Raw genomic sequence first — 15,442 nt, 5'->3', positions numbered from 1 at the left:
GAAATTAGAGCAAAGACTGTTGAAATTGCAGCGATTTGCAAATTACTTTAGGTCACACTGCAAGAGTAAGCCATCAGTAATGGACTCGATTCTTATGTAAATTTTCAAATCATTGACATAGACACTTATCTCACTGTTTCAAAAAAAATTTAAAAGAAAGTCCTTATTAATTTCACTCTGCCGGTCCGTGGACATATATAAAAAACTTCTACACCTTTGAAGATAGAAAGCTCAAATTCCATACATATATAAAAAGATCTTTACTAGAAAATTGTTTCCGTAGAAGAACATTTTTATCTGTCTTCTCCCCACATAAAGTTATAGCACCTCAAAATACTAAACATACAATTTTTACCGACCGTATTGTGTATACAATAGGTAAGTATGTGATAGCAACTAATTTTACACATCGAGTTTTTGGTGGGAATGCACCAAATATTATATACACTATTTTTAGTTGAATACACTATTTTTAGCAACCTGTCGGTCTGTGTGTGTACGCGTGTATCTCAAGTTCGACTGAACCGATTTTATATGTAAGTTTATTTCAACCATGGCACGGATTGATCAACTTTTGGGATATATCAGGCCTCGGGAACTGCACTTTTTGGCGGGCCTGTTTTACATTTTTGACCATTTTGAAGAAAATATTTAACCGATTTACTTGAAATTTCATACATAAGCTTTGCTCTTCCGTGCGCGAAACCTTCTAACTTTTGGAAGAAATCAGGCATCAGCAACTGGAGGTTTACTACAGGCCGAATATACATTTTTGCGTATATAAAGAGAATCAACCGATTTCATTGAAATTTAATATTTAAATTTTTCGTATTAAAATAATGAACACATAAATTTTTTGGAAAGATCCGGGCTCGAGAACTGATCTGCGGACCGATTTTACATTTTTCAACATATCTATGGAACGAATTGACGGAATTTCTTGAAATTTGATATTTGAGTTCTGGTTGTAACCGAAACTAACTGGCATTTCAGGGAATTCGGGTAGCACAAAACGAAAGAGTGAAATTTACATTTTTCTATGTATGTTAACTGTAAGCTTATTAATGTCATAAAAATTGGAAAAAAGTATTTAACAGATATTTTTATGATATTCTGTAACACTTTCACTTATCTAGGCAATACACATTGAGGCCGGTTATGGGCTGACCACATCAGATTGTTTAACTATTTGTTACAGTAAAACCATATGTATTTTTCAAATTTCGCAGGTACAGAAAACTAGTGGCTGGCTTCTTCTACTATACGGCATAGCATATTTGAAGTTAGAAAAAACAAAATAGGCGTTAAATTTTTCTATAATTTTGATATCGTTCAGATTGTTTAACTATTTGTTACAGTAAAACCATATGTATTTTTCAAATTTCGCAGGTACAGAAAACTAGTGGCTGGCATCTTCTTCTATACGGCATAGCATATTTGAAGTTAGAAAAAACAAAATAGGCGTTAAATTTTTCTATAAATTTGATATCGTTTTTTTTTTAGACCGCAACTTGTACGAGTCTGAAATTTTAAGAGCTTTTAGACACTAAAAAGTAGTTCATTTCGTTAGAAAAAAAATTTGTTTTCCAACTCCAACCCCTCCCAAGTTGAGGTCTATCAACATTCATAAAATTTGAATTTTTGCTACCTTATATTTCCGAAACTTCAAGCTTTTCTAAATTTCTATAAATGTATATTGTCAATGTTTGCCATATATAAAAATATAATTATTTTTCTTAACTCAAGCAATTAAACCTTATATTCGACTGTTGTGTTAATGCCCCTTTAATTTTTGAAATTTTTGTATGTCAATGAAAGTAAATTTTATCAACTTAGTACATAGATTGTTTTTATCGTTTAAGCCACCATCGTTTAAGGCCTACAAATACAAACTTTACTTGGCAGTAGACCTATTTCTGAAAGAGAACAATCAATATACTTAGGAAAATATTTAAAATTAAGTGAAAAAAATAAAAATTTTTCCAATAAACCTGAAATTTTTTGGAGATCGTTCGTAAATTAATTATCATAGACCATGAAATTCGGAAGCTGGCCAGATGTCCTTTCGGAATTGACAAATTGTCAAAAACATTTAGGACTTTCTCTCAATTCGAAAAAATAACTTGACCGGTAATTTCTAGAACTCATTTCATACAAAAATTTAAAATAGTCAAATAAATCCATAAAAGCTTAACAATATTTAAAACTCTTATTTTAAACAAATTTTCTTCACGCCCCCTTTTTCCTATATAGAAAAATATGAGAAATAATATTTTACATTTCATTTACGTTTTACATTTCAAATTACCCATGAGAAGCTACCTCGAACGAATGTTTAAGTGGATTGTGCAGTTGCGTTATTTTTTTCTGGTAGGTGGAAATAGTATTTCTAACGTACAAAAGATGCCTTTTGTACGTTAGAAAAAAGAGTTATTTTAATATTTAATTTTAATATTTGAAATGTCTTTTTTTTTTTAAATTGGTATTTGAAGAATAGGAAAAAAAAGAAACAAAAATGATTAGATAAAAAAGTTAAGGTTATGTTATTTTCATACCGAAAAAACCCTTTTCATTTTCAAACTATGCATGTATACTCATGAGTTGTTTGAACATGTAAATTAACGCAAATAAAGTCATCGACTTAATACCAAAACGTCAATATCTTAACGTCAGGACTGCTGCAGCGCAACGGAAAAACTGGCGCCTTCTTGGCGCTTTAAAAAGATATGCAGCCCTATCAAGAATTATATGAGTTACGAGCTTAGTTACGACTTAGACTTTAAATGATCACAAATTTTTTTCGTTGAAATTATGAATCACCAATGGCAATACAATTTTTCGGAGTATCAACATCAGTACTTTATTTTAACTGTCAAATGTTTATTTATTTTGTTGCTATTTAAGTGCACTACTTTCATAAAAAAGGATATTTTTTAAAAACGGCATGGTCTGGTTTTTTTAGGTTTTTAGTATTTTGAAAAGTGAAAAAAATTTGTTTTTGAAAGTAGGAATTCATTTCATTGTAGCTGTTAAATTGAAATTCAAAAAAAGATATTGAAAACTTGAAAATTTAATAGAACCTCTTTCTTTAAATTGCTTGTTACGTGTGATAATTTCTTTGGTAAGCTTTTGTGGATTATTTTTACTACGAACGTTATTTATGATTACTCCATTACAAATATTCGTAGTAGAATTTTAGTAATTCAGAATTGAGAAATTTCGGAGATACGAACGAAATTGATCATAGGGCTGATAATAGTGGACCACTACAGTAGACCGATCGGCTTCTTAGACAGCATAAATCGATTAAAAGCGAATCCAGGCATAGATTCGGAAATACGAATAATCTCACGATGATAAAAAGGAGGAAAATGACTTCGACAACAGATTCACATCGACACTCCTTGGAATTCATAAGAGTGGTATCGTTATTCTGGTGGGTGATCTGAACGCGAAAGAGGGTAGCGATAACACCGGTTTCTACCTCATATGTTTTGCATTGTGGAAATACACAACATGTGAAGTAGAAAAAACAATAGAGTAATACTGATACAACTCTGACATACCTTGTAACTCAGCATTTGTGGTACATCTTCCCCACTTTTGTACGCCAAAAGGCCAAACAAGAAACAGGTTTGACCACCACATAAGTATTAGCAAAAGATGGAGAAAATTCATTTTGGATGAGTGCTATCACAAACTACTGACAGGCGATATCAGATGTGCAAACTCTGAAACACCTAAACTGTAAGTAGAGAACAAAACCAACTCGAAACATTGATCTCGTCGGAGATTTAGTTTTAATAAGTGTTGTTTTTTCTTAAATTGGCATTTGAAAAATAGAAAAAAAGCTATATAACAAAAATGCTTAGATAAAAAAAGTTAAGGTTATGCTCATACCGAAAAAACCTTTCCATTTACAAACTACGCATATAATCTCATGAGCATGTAATTTAACGCAATCCTTAACGTCAGGACTGGTGTAGTCGCAATGACATTTGGCAAGAAATTCCTCTCCTTCTCTGACAAGATCCATGTTTCTATTTCCAGAAGAAATGATAAGGATCTAGAGACTGAAGAAAAAAATATCAGATCTCCACAGTATCAAAGCCTATCAAAGCAAGTTCAGAAAACCGCCAGAAGAGACAAACGGAGATACCCCGAACTGATGGACCTCCTGGTCGAGCAGCACACCAATCCGAACAACGTGCATAGCTCGCACCAAATAATTGGCTATACCGCCAGGCCAAAAGAAGGACATCAGACCTTGTCAGATAGGTAAATGGCAATCTAGTGATAAATAAGGAGGTCCAGCTGGAAATATGGAAACAACACTTTGAGGCGTTAGTGAAGAAGAATTTCTAAAGATCTCACAAGTATTAGTAAAATACAAACAGCCATAGAAAAACCCAAACATATCAGGCGCGCAGGTAGTGAGGGTATAACAACAGAACTTTTTTCGGTCGATTTACTAACTATGACGCAGCTGTTCGAGCAACACTTATTATGAGCTTGGAGTGAAGAATGGATTACGCATTAATGGAACCAGGCTTAATCATTTAACTTCCAAAACATAGCAACTTGACTCGTGGCGAAAATTGGCAACTACAAAATATAACATACAAGGAATAGAAAAAATAAAAAAATTAAATGCATGAATAACAGTAGTTCCGCCCGCATCGCAGTTGTGGCGAACAAGCGATTATGCTACAGATAAAAGTCGAACGGTCAATAAATTACAAAAAACTGTTATAGATGCTCGACATCGACTTCAAGGAGGCTTTTGATATAATTAAGCGCAATTCAATATGCGGCACAATTAAATGCGATACGGTAATACATAAAGAAAAAATAAGTGAACCAATCAGATTCAAATCAGGAATAAAACAAGGCTGCCAACTCTCGACACTGCTCTTTATAATTGTGCTAGACAAGATGACTACAAGTCATCTACCCACAGAACATTAACTGGAATCTCACCCAAAACTAAGATCTTGATCATCTCCCAGATGATCAGTGAGCACATTAAAATATCTTGAGAAACTTGCCAGTCTAAAAAGAAACCTAAGTCGAATGAAAGAAAAACCTAAATCGAAGAAAGTAAACTACTATCACAACCAATGTGGAACTCAAAAATGATGCAATAGCGTTCGTCAGCAGCTTCAGCTACTTGACAATATCCTAAAACTTGAAGGTGAGGCCAAGTAGACCTAGACGACAGCAGAACAACAGCATCGAATTTTTCTTTAAAACATAATATGTAGAATGTTCTGTAAGGAAAAAAAAAGATTGTGCATAAATTCCATACATGGAAATGTTAAAAAAATTTTATCATTCTGAATTCTTTGAAGCAATCTTAAACGTTAAGCCTGAACAGTAAGCTTTTTTATGTAACTTTTCTTTATGGTGGAATCTCTTCATTTTATCACGATGAAAACAAAAAAAAGATCCAAAAGTTGAACATTCTAATACACTTTATTCATAGTTTAACTATTAAATTAATTAAATTCATTTTCTGGCTTGATGCATTTTAATATTTTGGGTCTGGTATGAAATAAATTAGTATTTAGTATTAAAATAATGGAATATAATTTTTCCTTTGTATATTATATTCTTAAAAGAATACTCGTATTGTATAGAAATAAAATTGAAACTCAAATAAAACTATAGTTTTTAAACATCCCTTCAAAACAAGACCTGCAAATCTTAAATTTTCTAGTAAAATACTTTCTTATTTGTTTATCTACCCAATTGATATTTTGAATCCGGTTTTTCTTTAAAACTGCATTACTTGAAAACCTGTCCGTTAAAAGTTTTCATTCAATACTAAAATAATTTGAATGATATTTAGAAAACGTTCGTTCATAATGTACATATGATACAATATTTACCTCTGTACAACGCTTTTTATAAACTGTGGAACCCAGTACTTCATTTTTGCGTTCCAAATTTTACACTTTTTAAATGTTTGCTTTTAAATTATTTTAGTTAATTCATTTTAATAATAAATTTTCTCTTGTATTAATTTTAAGTTTTACTAAACACTCATGACGAAATTAAAAATACTGCTAAAGATAAGCAAAAAATGAATTTTTCATCAGAGAAATACTAAAACAAAAACTTTTTAGGAAGAAAAGTTTCTTTTGACTACAAAGAACCTTAGGAGTATCTAAAAATACGAATTCAGCTGTTTTTAGCACTTTTCCAAAAATTTTTTGAAAAAAAAATGCTTATTAGTTTCACTCCGTCCGTCCGTCCGTGGACATGTTTACAAAACTTCTAGACCCTGGAATATAAAAAGCTAAAATTTTATATGTTCATAGATCTTTACTTATTTCCGTAGAAGAAGCTTTTTCCCCAAAAAAACCCTATAAATGGCCTTTTTTAACTATTTGTTGCGATGAAACCATAAGCATTTTTCAAAGTTTGCAAATGCAGAAAGGCAGTGGCTTGCTTCTCCTATCGTGGCTTGTTATAGTTAAACTGACACTATAGTGTTAGTTTTGTTTGAAAAAACAAAATAGCCCTCCAAATTTACCGTTATCTAAAGTGGGTTTTTTTTTCAAATTTTTGATGTGGTTTTTCTTCTAGACCTCAGGTTGTAGGAGCCTGAAATTTTAGCAGTTTTTAGTTTATTTCATTAGAAGAAAATTTTCCATCTCCACCCCGTCTCAACTTATCGCCTCTTGAAATTTGTAAAATTTCAATTTTTGAAGCTTTTTATTTCCGAAACCGATTGGTTTTGATTTGTTCTGTATTTCTAAGGGCATGGGATATTTTTTTGTACACCTAAATAAGATTCGCTGTGATTGAATCATGGTAGGAAAAAATATCCAATCCATTTGCAAAAGAATTTTTAATAACATTAAGGCTTGTTAAAATTCACAACTGTTAATACAGTTAATTGTTTTTTAGCTATCATTTTCAAAACTGTTTTTGACATATAGAAACATATAATTATTAAATCAGGAGGGTAACATACAGAATATATGTTATATGTTTTTAGCACTTTTCCAAAAATTTTTTGTTTTATTTACAGTTAATTGTTTAGTAGATGAGGGTTAACTAATATTTATGTAGGATCACTCCATGACATCAGTACTATTTATGATAGCCCAGTGTACGGTAGCGAAAAAACAAAATTGAATTTGATTATGATCAAATCATATTAAGAGTCTATAATCTATCCTCGTTTCCTCCACTATTGATCGTGATGACACATAATAACATTATATATATATAGCTACTTCTCAGGAGACAAAAAGTACGGGTACTTCTAGAAGGGCTAGAGACATGGGACAAAAGGCATTAGATAGGGTTTTGCCTCTAGAGTCCCAGAAAATTCCGACATTGTAAATTTTTAGCCCCGAAATAGCTCTATTTTAAGATTTTCTGAAAAAAATTTTATACTTTATATAATTAGAAACACATACCAAGAAATAAATGATACGTTTTACGTTATTATTAGAAACACAAACCGAGAAATAAATAATATTTGAAAATAGAATGATCTCACATGTTTTTGGTTTGAAAAATCGAAATAACCCTAACGTAAATAAATGTCAGCTTTTATCAAAGACATCAGATGTTTTGTGGCATCTGAATATTAATGCTTCATTTGTTATTGTTTTGAACATTATGTTTCGTGAGCAATCTTTAAAAAAATATACATACAGAACGTATGTACTTGAAATATTATTATATTATATATATAAGCGAAAAACTGTAAAATGCTAAATTTTAATACATTCATATGTGCATACATAATATATTTGAATAAAATTATTATTTTGTTTTTGCCTAAACCTTTTCTTTATTTGAAAATTTTATTTCTGTATGTTATCTCCATGATTTAATAATTATATGTTTGTATATGCCGAACTACAGTTTTGAATATTATTCAATTCCTATAGAAAGCTTAAAAGGTTAAAAAAATTAGTTAGGAAGCTTTAGAAAAAATATACATACATGTTTATGTACTTAACTATTATAACAATATTTTGTTGGAAATTTTCTTTAAACTTTTATAACAATATTTATCTGTTAAAAAAAAAATAAAACAAAAAATTTAAACAAAAAGAAAAAAGAAAAATACAACAATATCCAGGCAAGCATGGATCCAATAACTTTCTGGCTATCAAACTACCACGCCACCCACTAGGCTACGCAGCACCTTGAATTTCCCTTTATAATTCTATATTTTATTCATACTTCGTATAATTCTTCAAAAGCCATCCTATTTTACATTATATATATAGCTACTTCTCAGGTGTCAAAAAGTGCGAGTACTTCTAGAAGGGCTAGAGACATAGGACAAAAGGCATTAGATAGGGTTTTGCCTCTAGCGTCCCAGAAAAAGCATTAATTCCACAGTCCCCCTTCACCCCGTCCCAAGATGCTTTATGACCGTTTTTTACAAAATGGTATTACATCCTGTAGAGGTAATTTTTCATTTACTTTTGGTGGTATAAATATTATATGTAAATTCATATTTGGAAGTGTGAGTTATAACAAAAAGTCATCGCTTTCTTAAGAAAATTGTAAAGTTTTAATAGAATATACGTTGTTTTATAATAAGTACTCGTATGTACGTACGAATTTAGTTATGTATTCTTTTCGGGATTTGCTTCAAAATGTATTAGTAAGCAAAACATAAGTGTACATTAAACTTCTTGACAATATATTTTTAAGACAAAATTTTATAAGAAAATGTTATTCTATTGCATTAAACTTTTTGCAAATAGGGTATTTTCAAAAAAAAAAAATTGGAACGGAAACCCGCTGATATGATAAGCATGAAACCCTTTTAATTTCATTTTAATAAATCAAATAAAAGTACCAGTAAAAAAAAGTTCATCTGGCAAATCGCATTTTTCAGGGTTCGAATCTGGGCTTTTTGTATAGAAATCGTATGCTATACGCATTACCCTATATACGTTAGTATTAGTATTAACTGATTATACATTCGCGCATTTTATTCACTTGTATTATAAAATCCAAATACATGCATGCATTTTAGTACCGAATTATTTTATGCGTATACAGTAATTTATCGCTTAAAGTGTTTATTTTTAAAAGTAATTTAGGATTTCATCCGATATAACTCAGAGCGAGGTTCTAAAATAAATTACTCAAAAGATATTAGATCTCAAAGGAACTAATTATTTGTTTAATTATGTACTTTTTAGCACTTTTCCAAAAATTTTTTGAAAAAAATGGCTTATTAGTTTCACTCTGCCCGTCCGTTCGTCCGTCCGTCCGTCTGTCCGTGTGTCTGTTTACAAAACTTTTTACACCCTTGAAGAAAGAAAGCTGAAATTTTATACGTACATAGATCTTTACTAGAAACTTATTTCCGTAGAACAAAATTTTTACCTATCTCCCCCCTCTAGAAGTTATACCCCCCCAAAACCCTAAAAATGGCCTTTTTTAACTATTTGTTGCAATGAAACCATAAGCATTTGGAAATTTTGCAAACGCAGAAAGCCAGCGGCTTGCTTCCCCTAGCACGGTGTACTATAGTTAAACCTTAGAAAAACAAAATAGCCGTTCAAATTTACCGTTATCTAAAGTCCTTTTTCTCCAAATTTTTGATGTCGTTTTCCTTCTAGACCCCAGCCCGTAGAAGCTTGAAATTTTAGAGGCTTTTAGACATTAATAAATAGTTCATTTCGTTAGAAGAAAACTTTTTTTCCATCTCCACCCCCTCTCAAGTTATCGCCTCTTGAATTTTGTGAAATTTGAATTTTTGACACCTTATATTTCCGAAACCGCAAGCTTTTTCAAATTTCTATAAACAACAGTGTGATAGGTATACATAAACTGTATTTAAAAGCAGAATTTTCACTTGTAGAAGGGAAAAGTGCTACAATACAAACCACTGGTTTGACCCAACTTTATTAAATAACTTAATTAAGTAAATTTCTGGAAAATGGCAAAAATGCCAGAGAATTGCAATGCCAATTTGAATATTTTCAAATTCATTTAATTTTTTATTAAGGGACAGATTAAGTAAGACATAAGAAATTTTTACTAAGGTTCAAGTTAATATTTTGATTTTAAAGCAATTTTTGCAATTTCAGCTAAATGGGAAAGACTAAAATTTATTTTTGACATTTGGCTCTTAGTAGAATTTTGCTTTTTGCTACCTGAATTCCCTGAAATGCTCGCCAGTTCATTTCGCTAACAACCAGAACTCAAATATCAAATTTCAAGAAAGTTTTTTTTTTTATTTATTTTTATTTTATCAATCTAATACAATTTTTTGTTGTTTTATACAATTAAGCCTTAAAAACTAACGAATAACTAATAATTGTATGTACATTGATAAATTGAAACTATACAGAAGTGTAAGGCACACTAGTGTTGTATAATTTATATTGCATTCTTAAACTATGTTCAATTACATTTTAACTTATCTAAGTTTTTATATTGTAAGAATATTTAAATTAGTACTCGTATAATTCAAATTTTAGCCTAGGGAAAAACAAACAATATAAAAAACAACTAAGTATTTTTAAAATATAATACTACATTTGTGGGGTTTAAACTAGGGAGGGTATTACTTTCTACACTTACATAATGGATAGGTAGAACAGCATAAGTAATTCAAAATTTCTTTACAAATAATATTATCATAAACATCTTTATACTCGCATCCGAAGTACTAAATTAATATTCTTTTCTTAAAAGTCTCAATATCTTTCTTTTCGGAAATTATTTTAATATGCGTATCAATGATGTATTTAGGAATTTGCAATTTAGCCGGATTTATTTTAGAGTAAATTTCATTGAAAACAACCCATTTTAAATCATTGATATTTTCAACTGACAATGTTAGTTTATAATTAAAAGATATGAATTGTAGCTTTCAGTAATACTACATAGAGGGGAAATAGTAACCTGTTTTTTAAAACTAAAATGAAAAACGTCTGCATTAATTAAAAGTTCCATCAATTCACAGCATGTTTTCAAACGTATCAAAGATGTACAAAAGAAAAGAACTTTATCTGCATTCACGTCTGGCCGAATATCAACTACTGATCTACCATGAATAAAAATGGATTTCACAAAATTAATATTGAAAGAAACAATATCTTTCTTTTCGGAAATTCTTTTAATATGCATATCAATAATGTATTTAGGAATTTGCAATTTAGCCGACAGGTTGTTAAAAATAGTTTACTTATACTTCCCTACTATGAAAAAGTGCATTCCCACCGAAAACTCGACATGCAAAATTTGTTGCCATCACATAACCATATTTTCTAATTAATGTTTTTACCGACCGTATTGTGTATACAATGGTAAAAACATTTATCAGAAACTCGATTTCTGCAATACTGAGAAAAAAAAAATCGATTTTTATCGATTTGTTTGTTTTAGTTCGTTCAGTTAAAAATTTTTTTACAATTTTAATAATATTTTTTATTTAAAACTTTAATTCCAATAAAAACACAAACAATTTATTTTGATATTTTATTTAGGGTAGCAAAAATTTAATTTTAATATTTTTTAAAATTTTCTATTCACTTTAACAGAATTTTTAATTCTGACTTCCAAATGTACAAGTTGCGTTTTGAATTCTGCCATTTTATCAATTTTACAATTGAAAAATAAAAAATCATACGTATCGATTGATTTTTACTCAACTGCGAAATCACCTGAATAATCCGAATTGAAACACGAGTTACAAAATTTTTTAAGTTACAAAAGGAAAAAGGAAAAAAATTATTGAATTAAAAATAAGTTTTGAATTTCACTTGGAATTTTGCTAAGAATATTGAAACTCGACAATATTTGTTATAATATTGAACTTGTATTGATATATGATTTTTTGTATAAAAGTATAAAAATAAGAAAAATTAGATTAGAAGTTATTTTTTAAGATTATCAATTCTACTTAAAATCAAGGTTCAATTATTTACAAATTATGATAATTGATGGCATGTCATTAAAGTAATTCACTAATTCATGAAACCAAACTAACTAATAAAAAATTTCTAATAAACAATAAACTATTATTTTTAGCAATAGAAAAATAGTATGAATCTATTCTACATGAATTGTCTTTATAATATTTATTTAATAGCAATATAATTAAAATTATCATACTAGATATTTAAAATAAGCGTAAAAACCCTTTCACTATTTCTCCTTTTCCGATCTACATACATATGTATGTTTGTACAATATATGTATGTATTTCAAACAAATTGAATGGAAATTGGATCAGTTTAGAGATTGACACTTCCAAAGTATATTGATGAATAATATTACGTTCTCATGTACATGCATATGTAGTTTCTTCCGATTACAGTTAATATAAACAAGCAATTGCAATGCGGGTAATTATAAGTACTATTTTTGTCATAATCTGAAAACAACAAGTTATAAATTTTCTATTATTTCGAAAAATTATTGTACAATAATATTTGAATGTGTTACTTGTATGTATATAGTAATATAAAAATTTCAATTGTATTTAAATTTTCAACATAATTGTAGAAAATCAAATTTTAAATTTTCAGATTTTTATAGACTCGATGTGTTAAGCTTACTCAATATACATACATTACACGTCATACATATATTTAATACTCAATATTATGTTAAACTTATCTCCAAATATACATATACTACATATTTAGATGCACATGTGTTCATTTTCAAAATACTCATACGTTCCTTCCTTAAGTTCATTTAATAAATCTATATGAATCTATTACCGTGCGTTATAAAGGCTAATTTTTACATTTTTAACCATATTTCGTTTTGGTTTATTACTCATTTGATTATATTCAGTTTATTTAATTTTAGACTAATAACCAGAATAGCATTAATTTGGAAGTTAAATTTTTAGTATCCAATTTTTATTATTTTCCTCAAATGTCTCCTTTACAAAGTGATGTTTGTTATAATAATAATAACATACACATATATTACATACGAGCAAACGTACAAATTTATGTATAGTAGTACCAACTAATGAATACCTACTTAATAAATGCACAATATTGCGTATATTATGTCATGTGCTTATATTGCATTTGATATTATACATTTTCTTTTAAGAAAGCTTTTGTTGGTTAACATTTATAAGCTTTCAAAACATGACTTTTTAAGCACTACTGCGCCAATTCTTAATAATGGTATATAAAAAAAGGATAGATTGATATAGAACAAAATTAAATATGCAATTATCCCAAAGCACAAACTTTGATTGCAGTTTTTATTTTCATAGAAAATAAAGATATATTCGCAAGCACGTGTTTTACGGATTTTTTTAAAAAAAAAGTGTATTATCCTGTTAAAATGTTTTATTTGAATTTTGTCAAAATATTATTCCGGGTAATTCACATCGACGCATAAATAAATTTCAAAATACAAAAATAACCAAATATAAAAAAACGCTTTTAATAATTTTATTTTTTAAATTTAATGTAAATTAATTTGGTATCGGGTGCAAGAAAAAATATGACTTTTACAAGAAACTCAATCGCAGTTTTATATTTAAGTGTAGCAGTTGTTGGTATGTTTTTGCAGTTTTTCTTTTTCATGTACCTGTACATTCATCCCCAATAGCAGCATCAATAGACTGAAAACTAATCATTTTACTTTATTTCTGCTAACCTTAAGTTCCTCAGTCATCCACCTCTTGAATGCTCCATTAATTTCATTTTTTTGTTCAAAGTGTTCATATACTTACATAAATAAATATAGTTTGTATATGTGTTTATGCTGTATATTATATTGGTGTATATGCCGTGTATTATACCTATATGTATTTGCATATACCTATATAAGTATGTATATATGTATATACATATTTACCTTTTGATGAATCTGATTGAAAAATTTATAATAATTAGTTTTCCACGTCAGTAAATTTTCAAAACTATTAATTACTGTTAAAAAAATATACATAATATCAAAAAAATATGCATACATAACTGCAAGTATGTATATATATGTATAGAATTAATATGCATTAAGTGCTATGTGTAATATGATCTTTAGCATATGCATTATAAGGAAGCATCTTTAAATTTATTAAAACAAAAACTAAAGGTAATCAATTATTTAATTAAATTTTAAAAAGGGGAAAAACAATTTAGCACATATCGTACAAAATTTATAGTCAAATTTTGCTTGCATCATTAAAAAAAGACTTGAGTCTTACAATTTTTAAAATCATGGAATAAATTATATATACATATATTCTTACAAAAGCAGATATAATACTTCTTTTACATTTCTATACAAAATGTGACAAATTGAATTCACAATGCAACGAATTTAGGAGGAAATATAATCACTAAAACCCAATGCCTGCAAATAGTAGTAATATTGATTTTTAATTAACACACTACATATGTACATATATCCAATTTTTCAGTGCATTGAAAAGTAACGTATAGCATCCAGATCAATTATGAAAGTATAAAAATGTTTATCATACCTTAAAAATTCTTAACAATATAATATCATATATAAAACTTATAATGATTTAAACTATAAAAATTTTGAATTTGGTTAAAATTATAATTCTTTAAGTTTTAAATATTATTATAAATACACAGTAAAATTATTATTTAATGTTTTTTTATTTTCAAGTTTTAAAAATTTGATAAATTTTCTTTAGCAATTTAATCGAAACTATTACATAAGTTTTCTGTTTTGCGGAATTCCGATTTGAAGATTTGCTATTTTCTACATTAATTAATATTATAAATGAATGTATGTATGTATGTACATTTGAACCTAGATTTGCCAAAAAATTATAATGAAATGTTCTACTTGTAGATTATATATGTACATATATTTAAACCATTGAACTTGTTTTTTTAGCATCATCATTCCTTAGCAATATTTTTTTATTAAATTAATTTTATTTTTAAATCAAAAAAAAAAAAAAATTAGTTTAGTTTTACAAAAATGTGCTTTACTTGAAATAAAGCACATTTTTGTAAAACTAAGTTCGCAATAATAAGTTTCATCAGAATATTCATGAATTTGAATGTTCTGGTGTTGAAGGGCGAATTTATTTTTTATTTTTTTTAATACAGATATATTTATAGATTATATATAAGTTTAGGACAGATTATCTATAGTGGGGTACTTTTATCCTGGATGCTCATAAGTTCACAAAACTAGTCAAACTGTCTAACTATTAGTTTTGCTCTATCGTGTTTTTGTGTCTACTTTTCGTGAAAAAGGCACAGAAGTGCTGTCGCAGTACTTTAGATTAAATCAAGAGAGGTAGTTCCTTATTTCCTCTCTAACTTGGGGAACATCCAATTTTCTATGAATGTCAGTATCGTATGTTGTCAATCTAGACCAACGACCTGGGAACCAATTGTTTTCTCTATATTCGTGTTCAAATCGTATTCTTTACTTCTTGAGATATTCTTTTCATCTGAGCTTGGCAGCCAAAGTCCTA

The sequence above is a fragment of the Condylostylus longicornis genome, unplaced genomic scaffold (genome assembly GCF_029603195.1).
Source record: "Condylostylus longicornis isolate FDR11 unplaced genomic scaffold, ASM2960319v2 ptg000226l, whole genome shotgun sequence".
Lineage (NCBI taxonomy): Eukaryota > Metazoa > Arthropoda > Insecta > Diptera > Dolichopodidae > Condylostylus > Condylostylus longicornis.
This window is presented reverse-complemented; position numbering follows the sequence as displayed.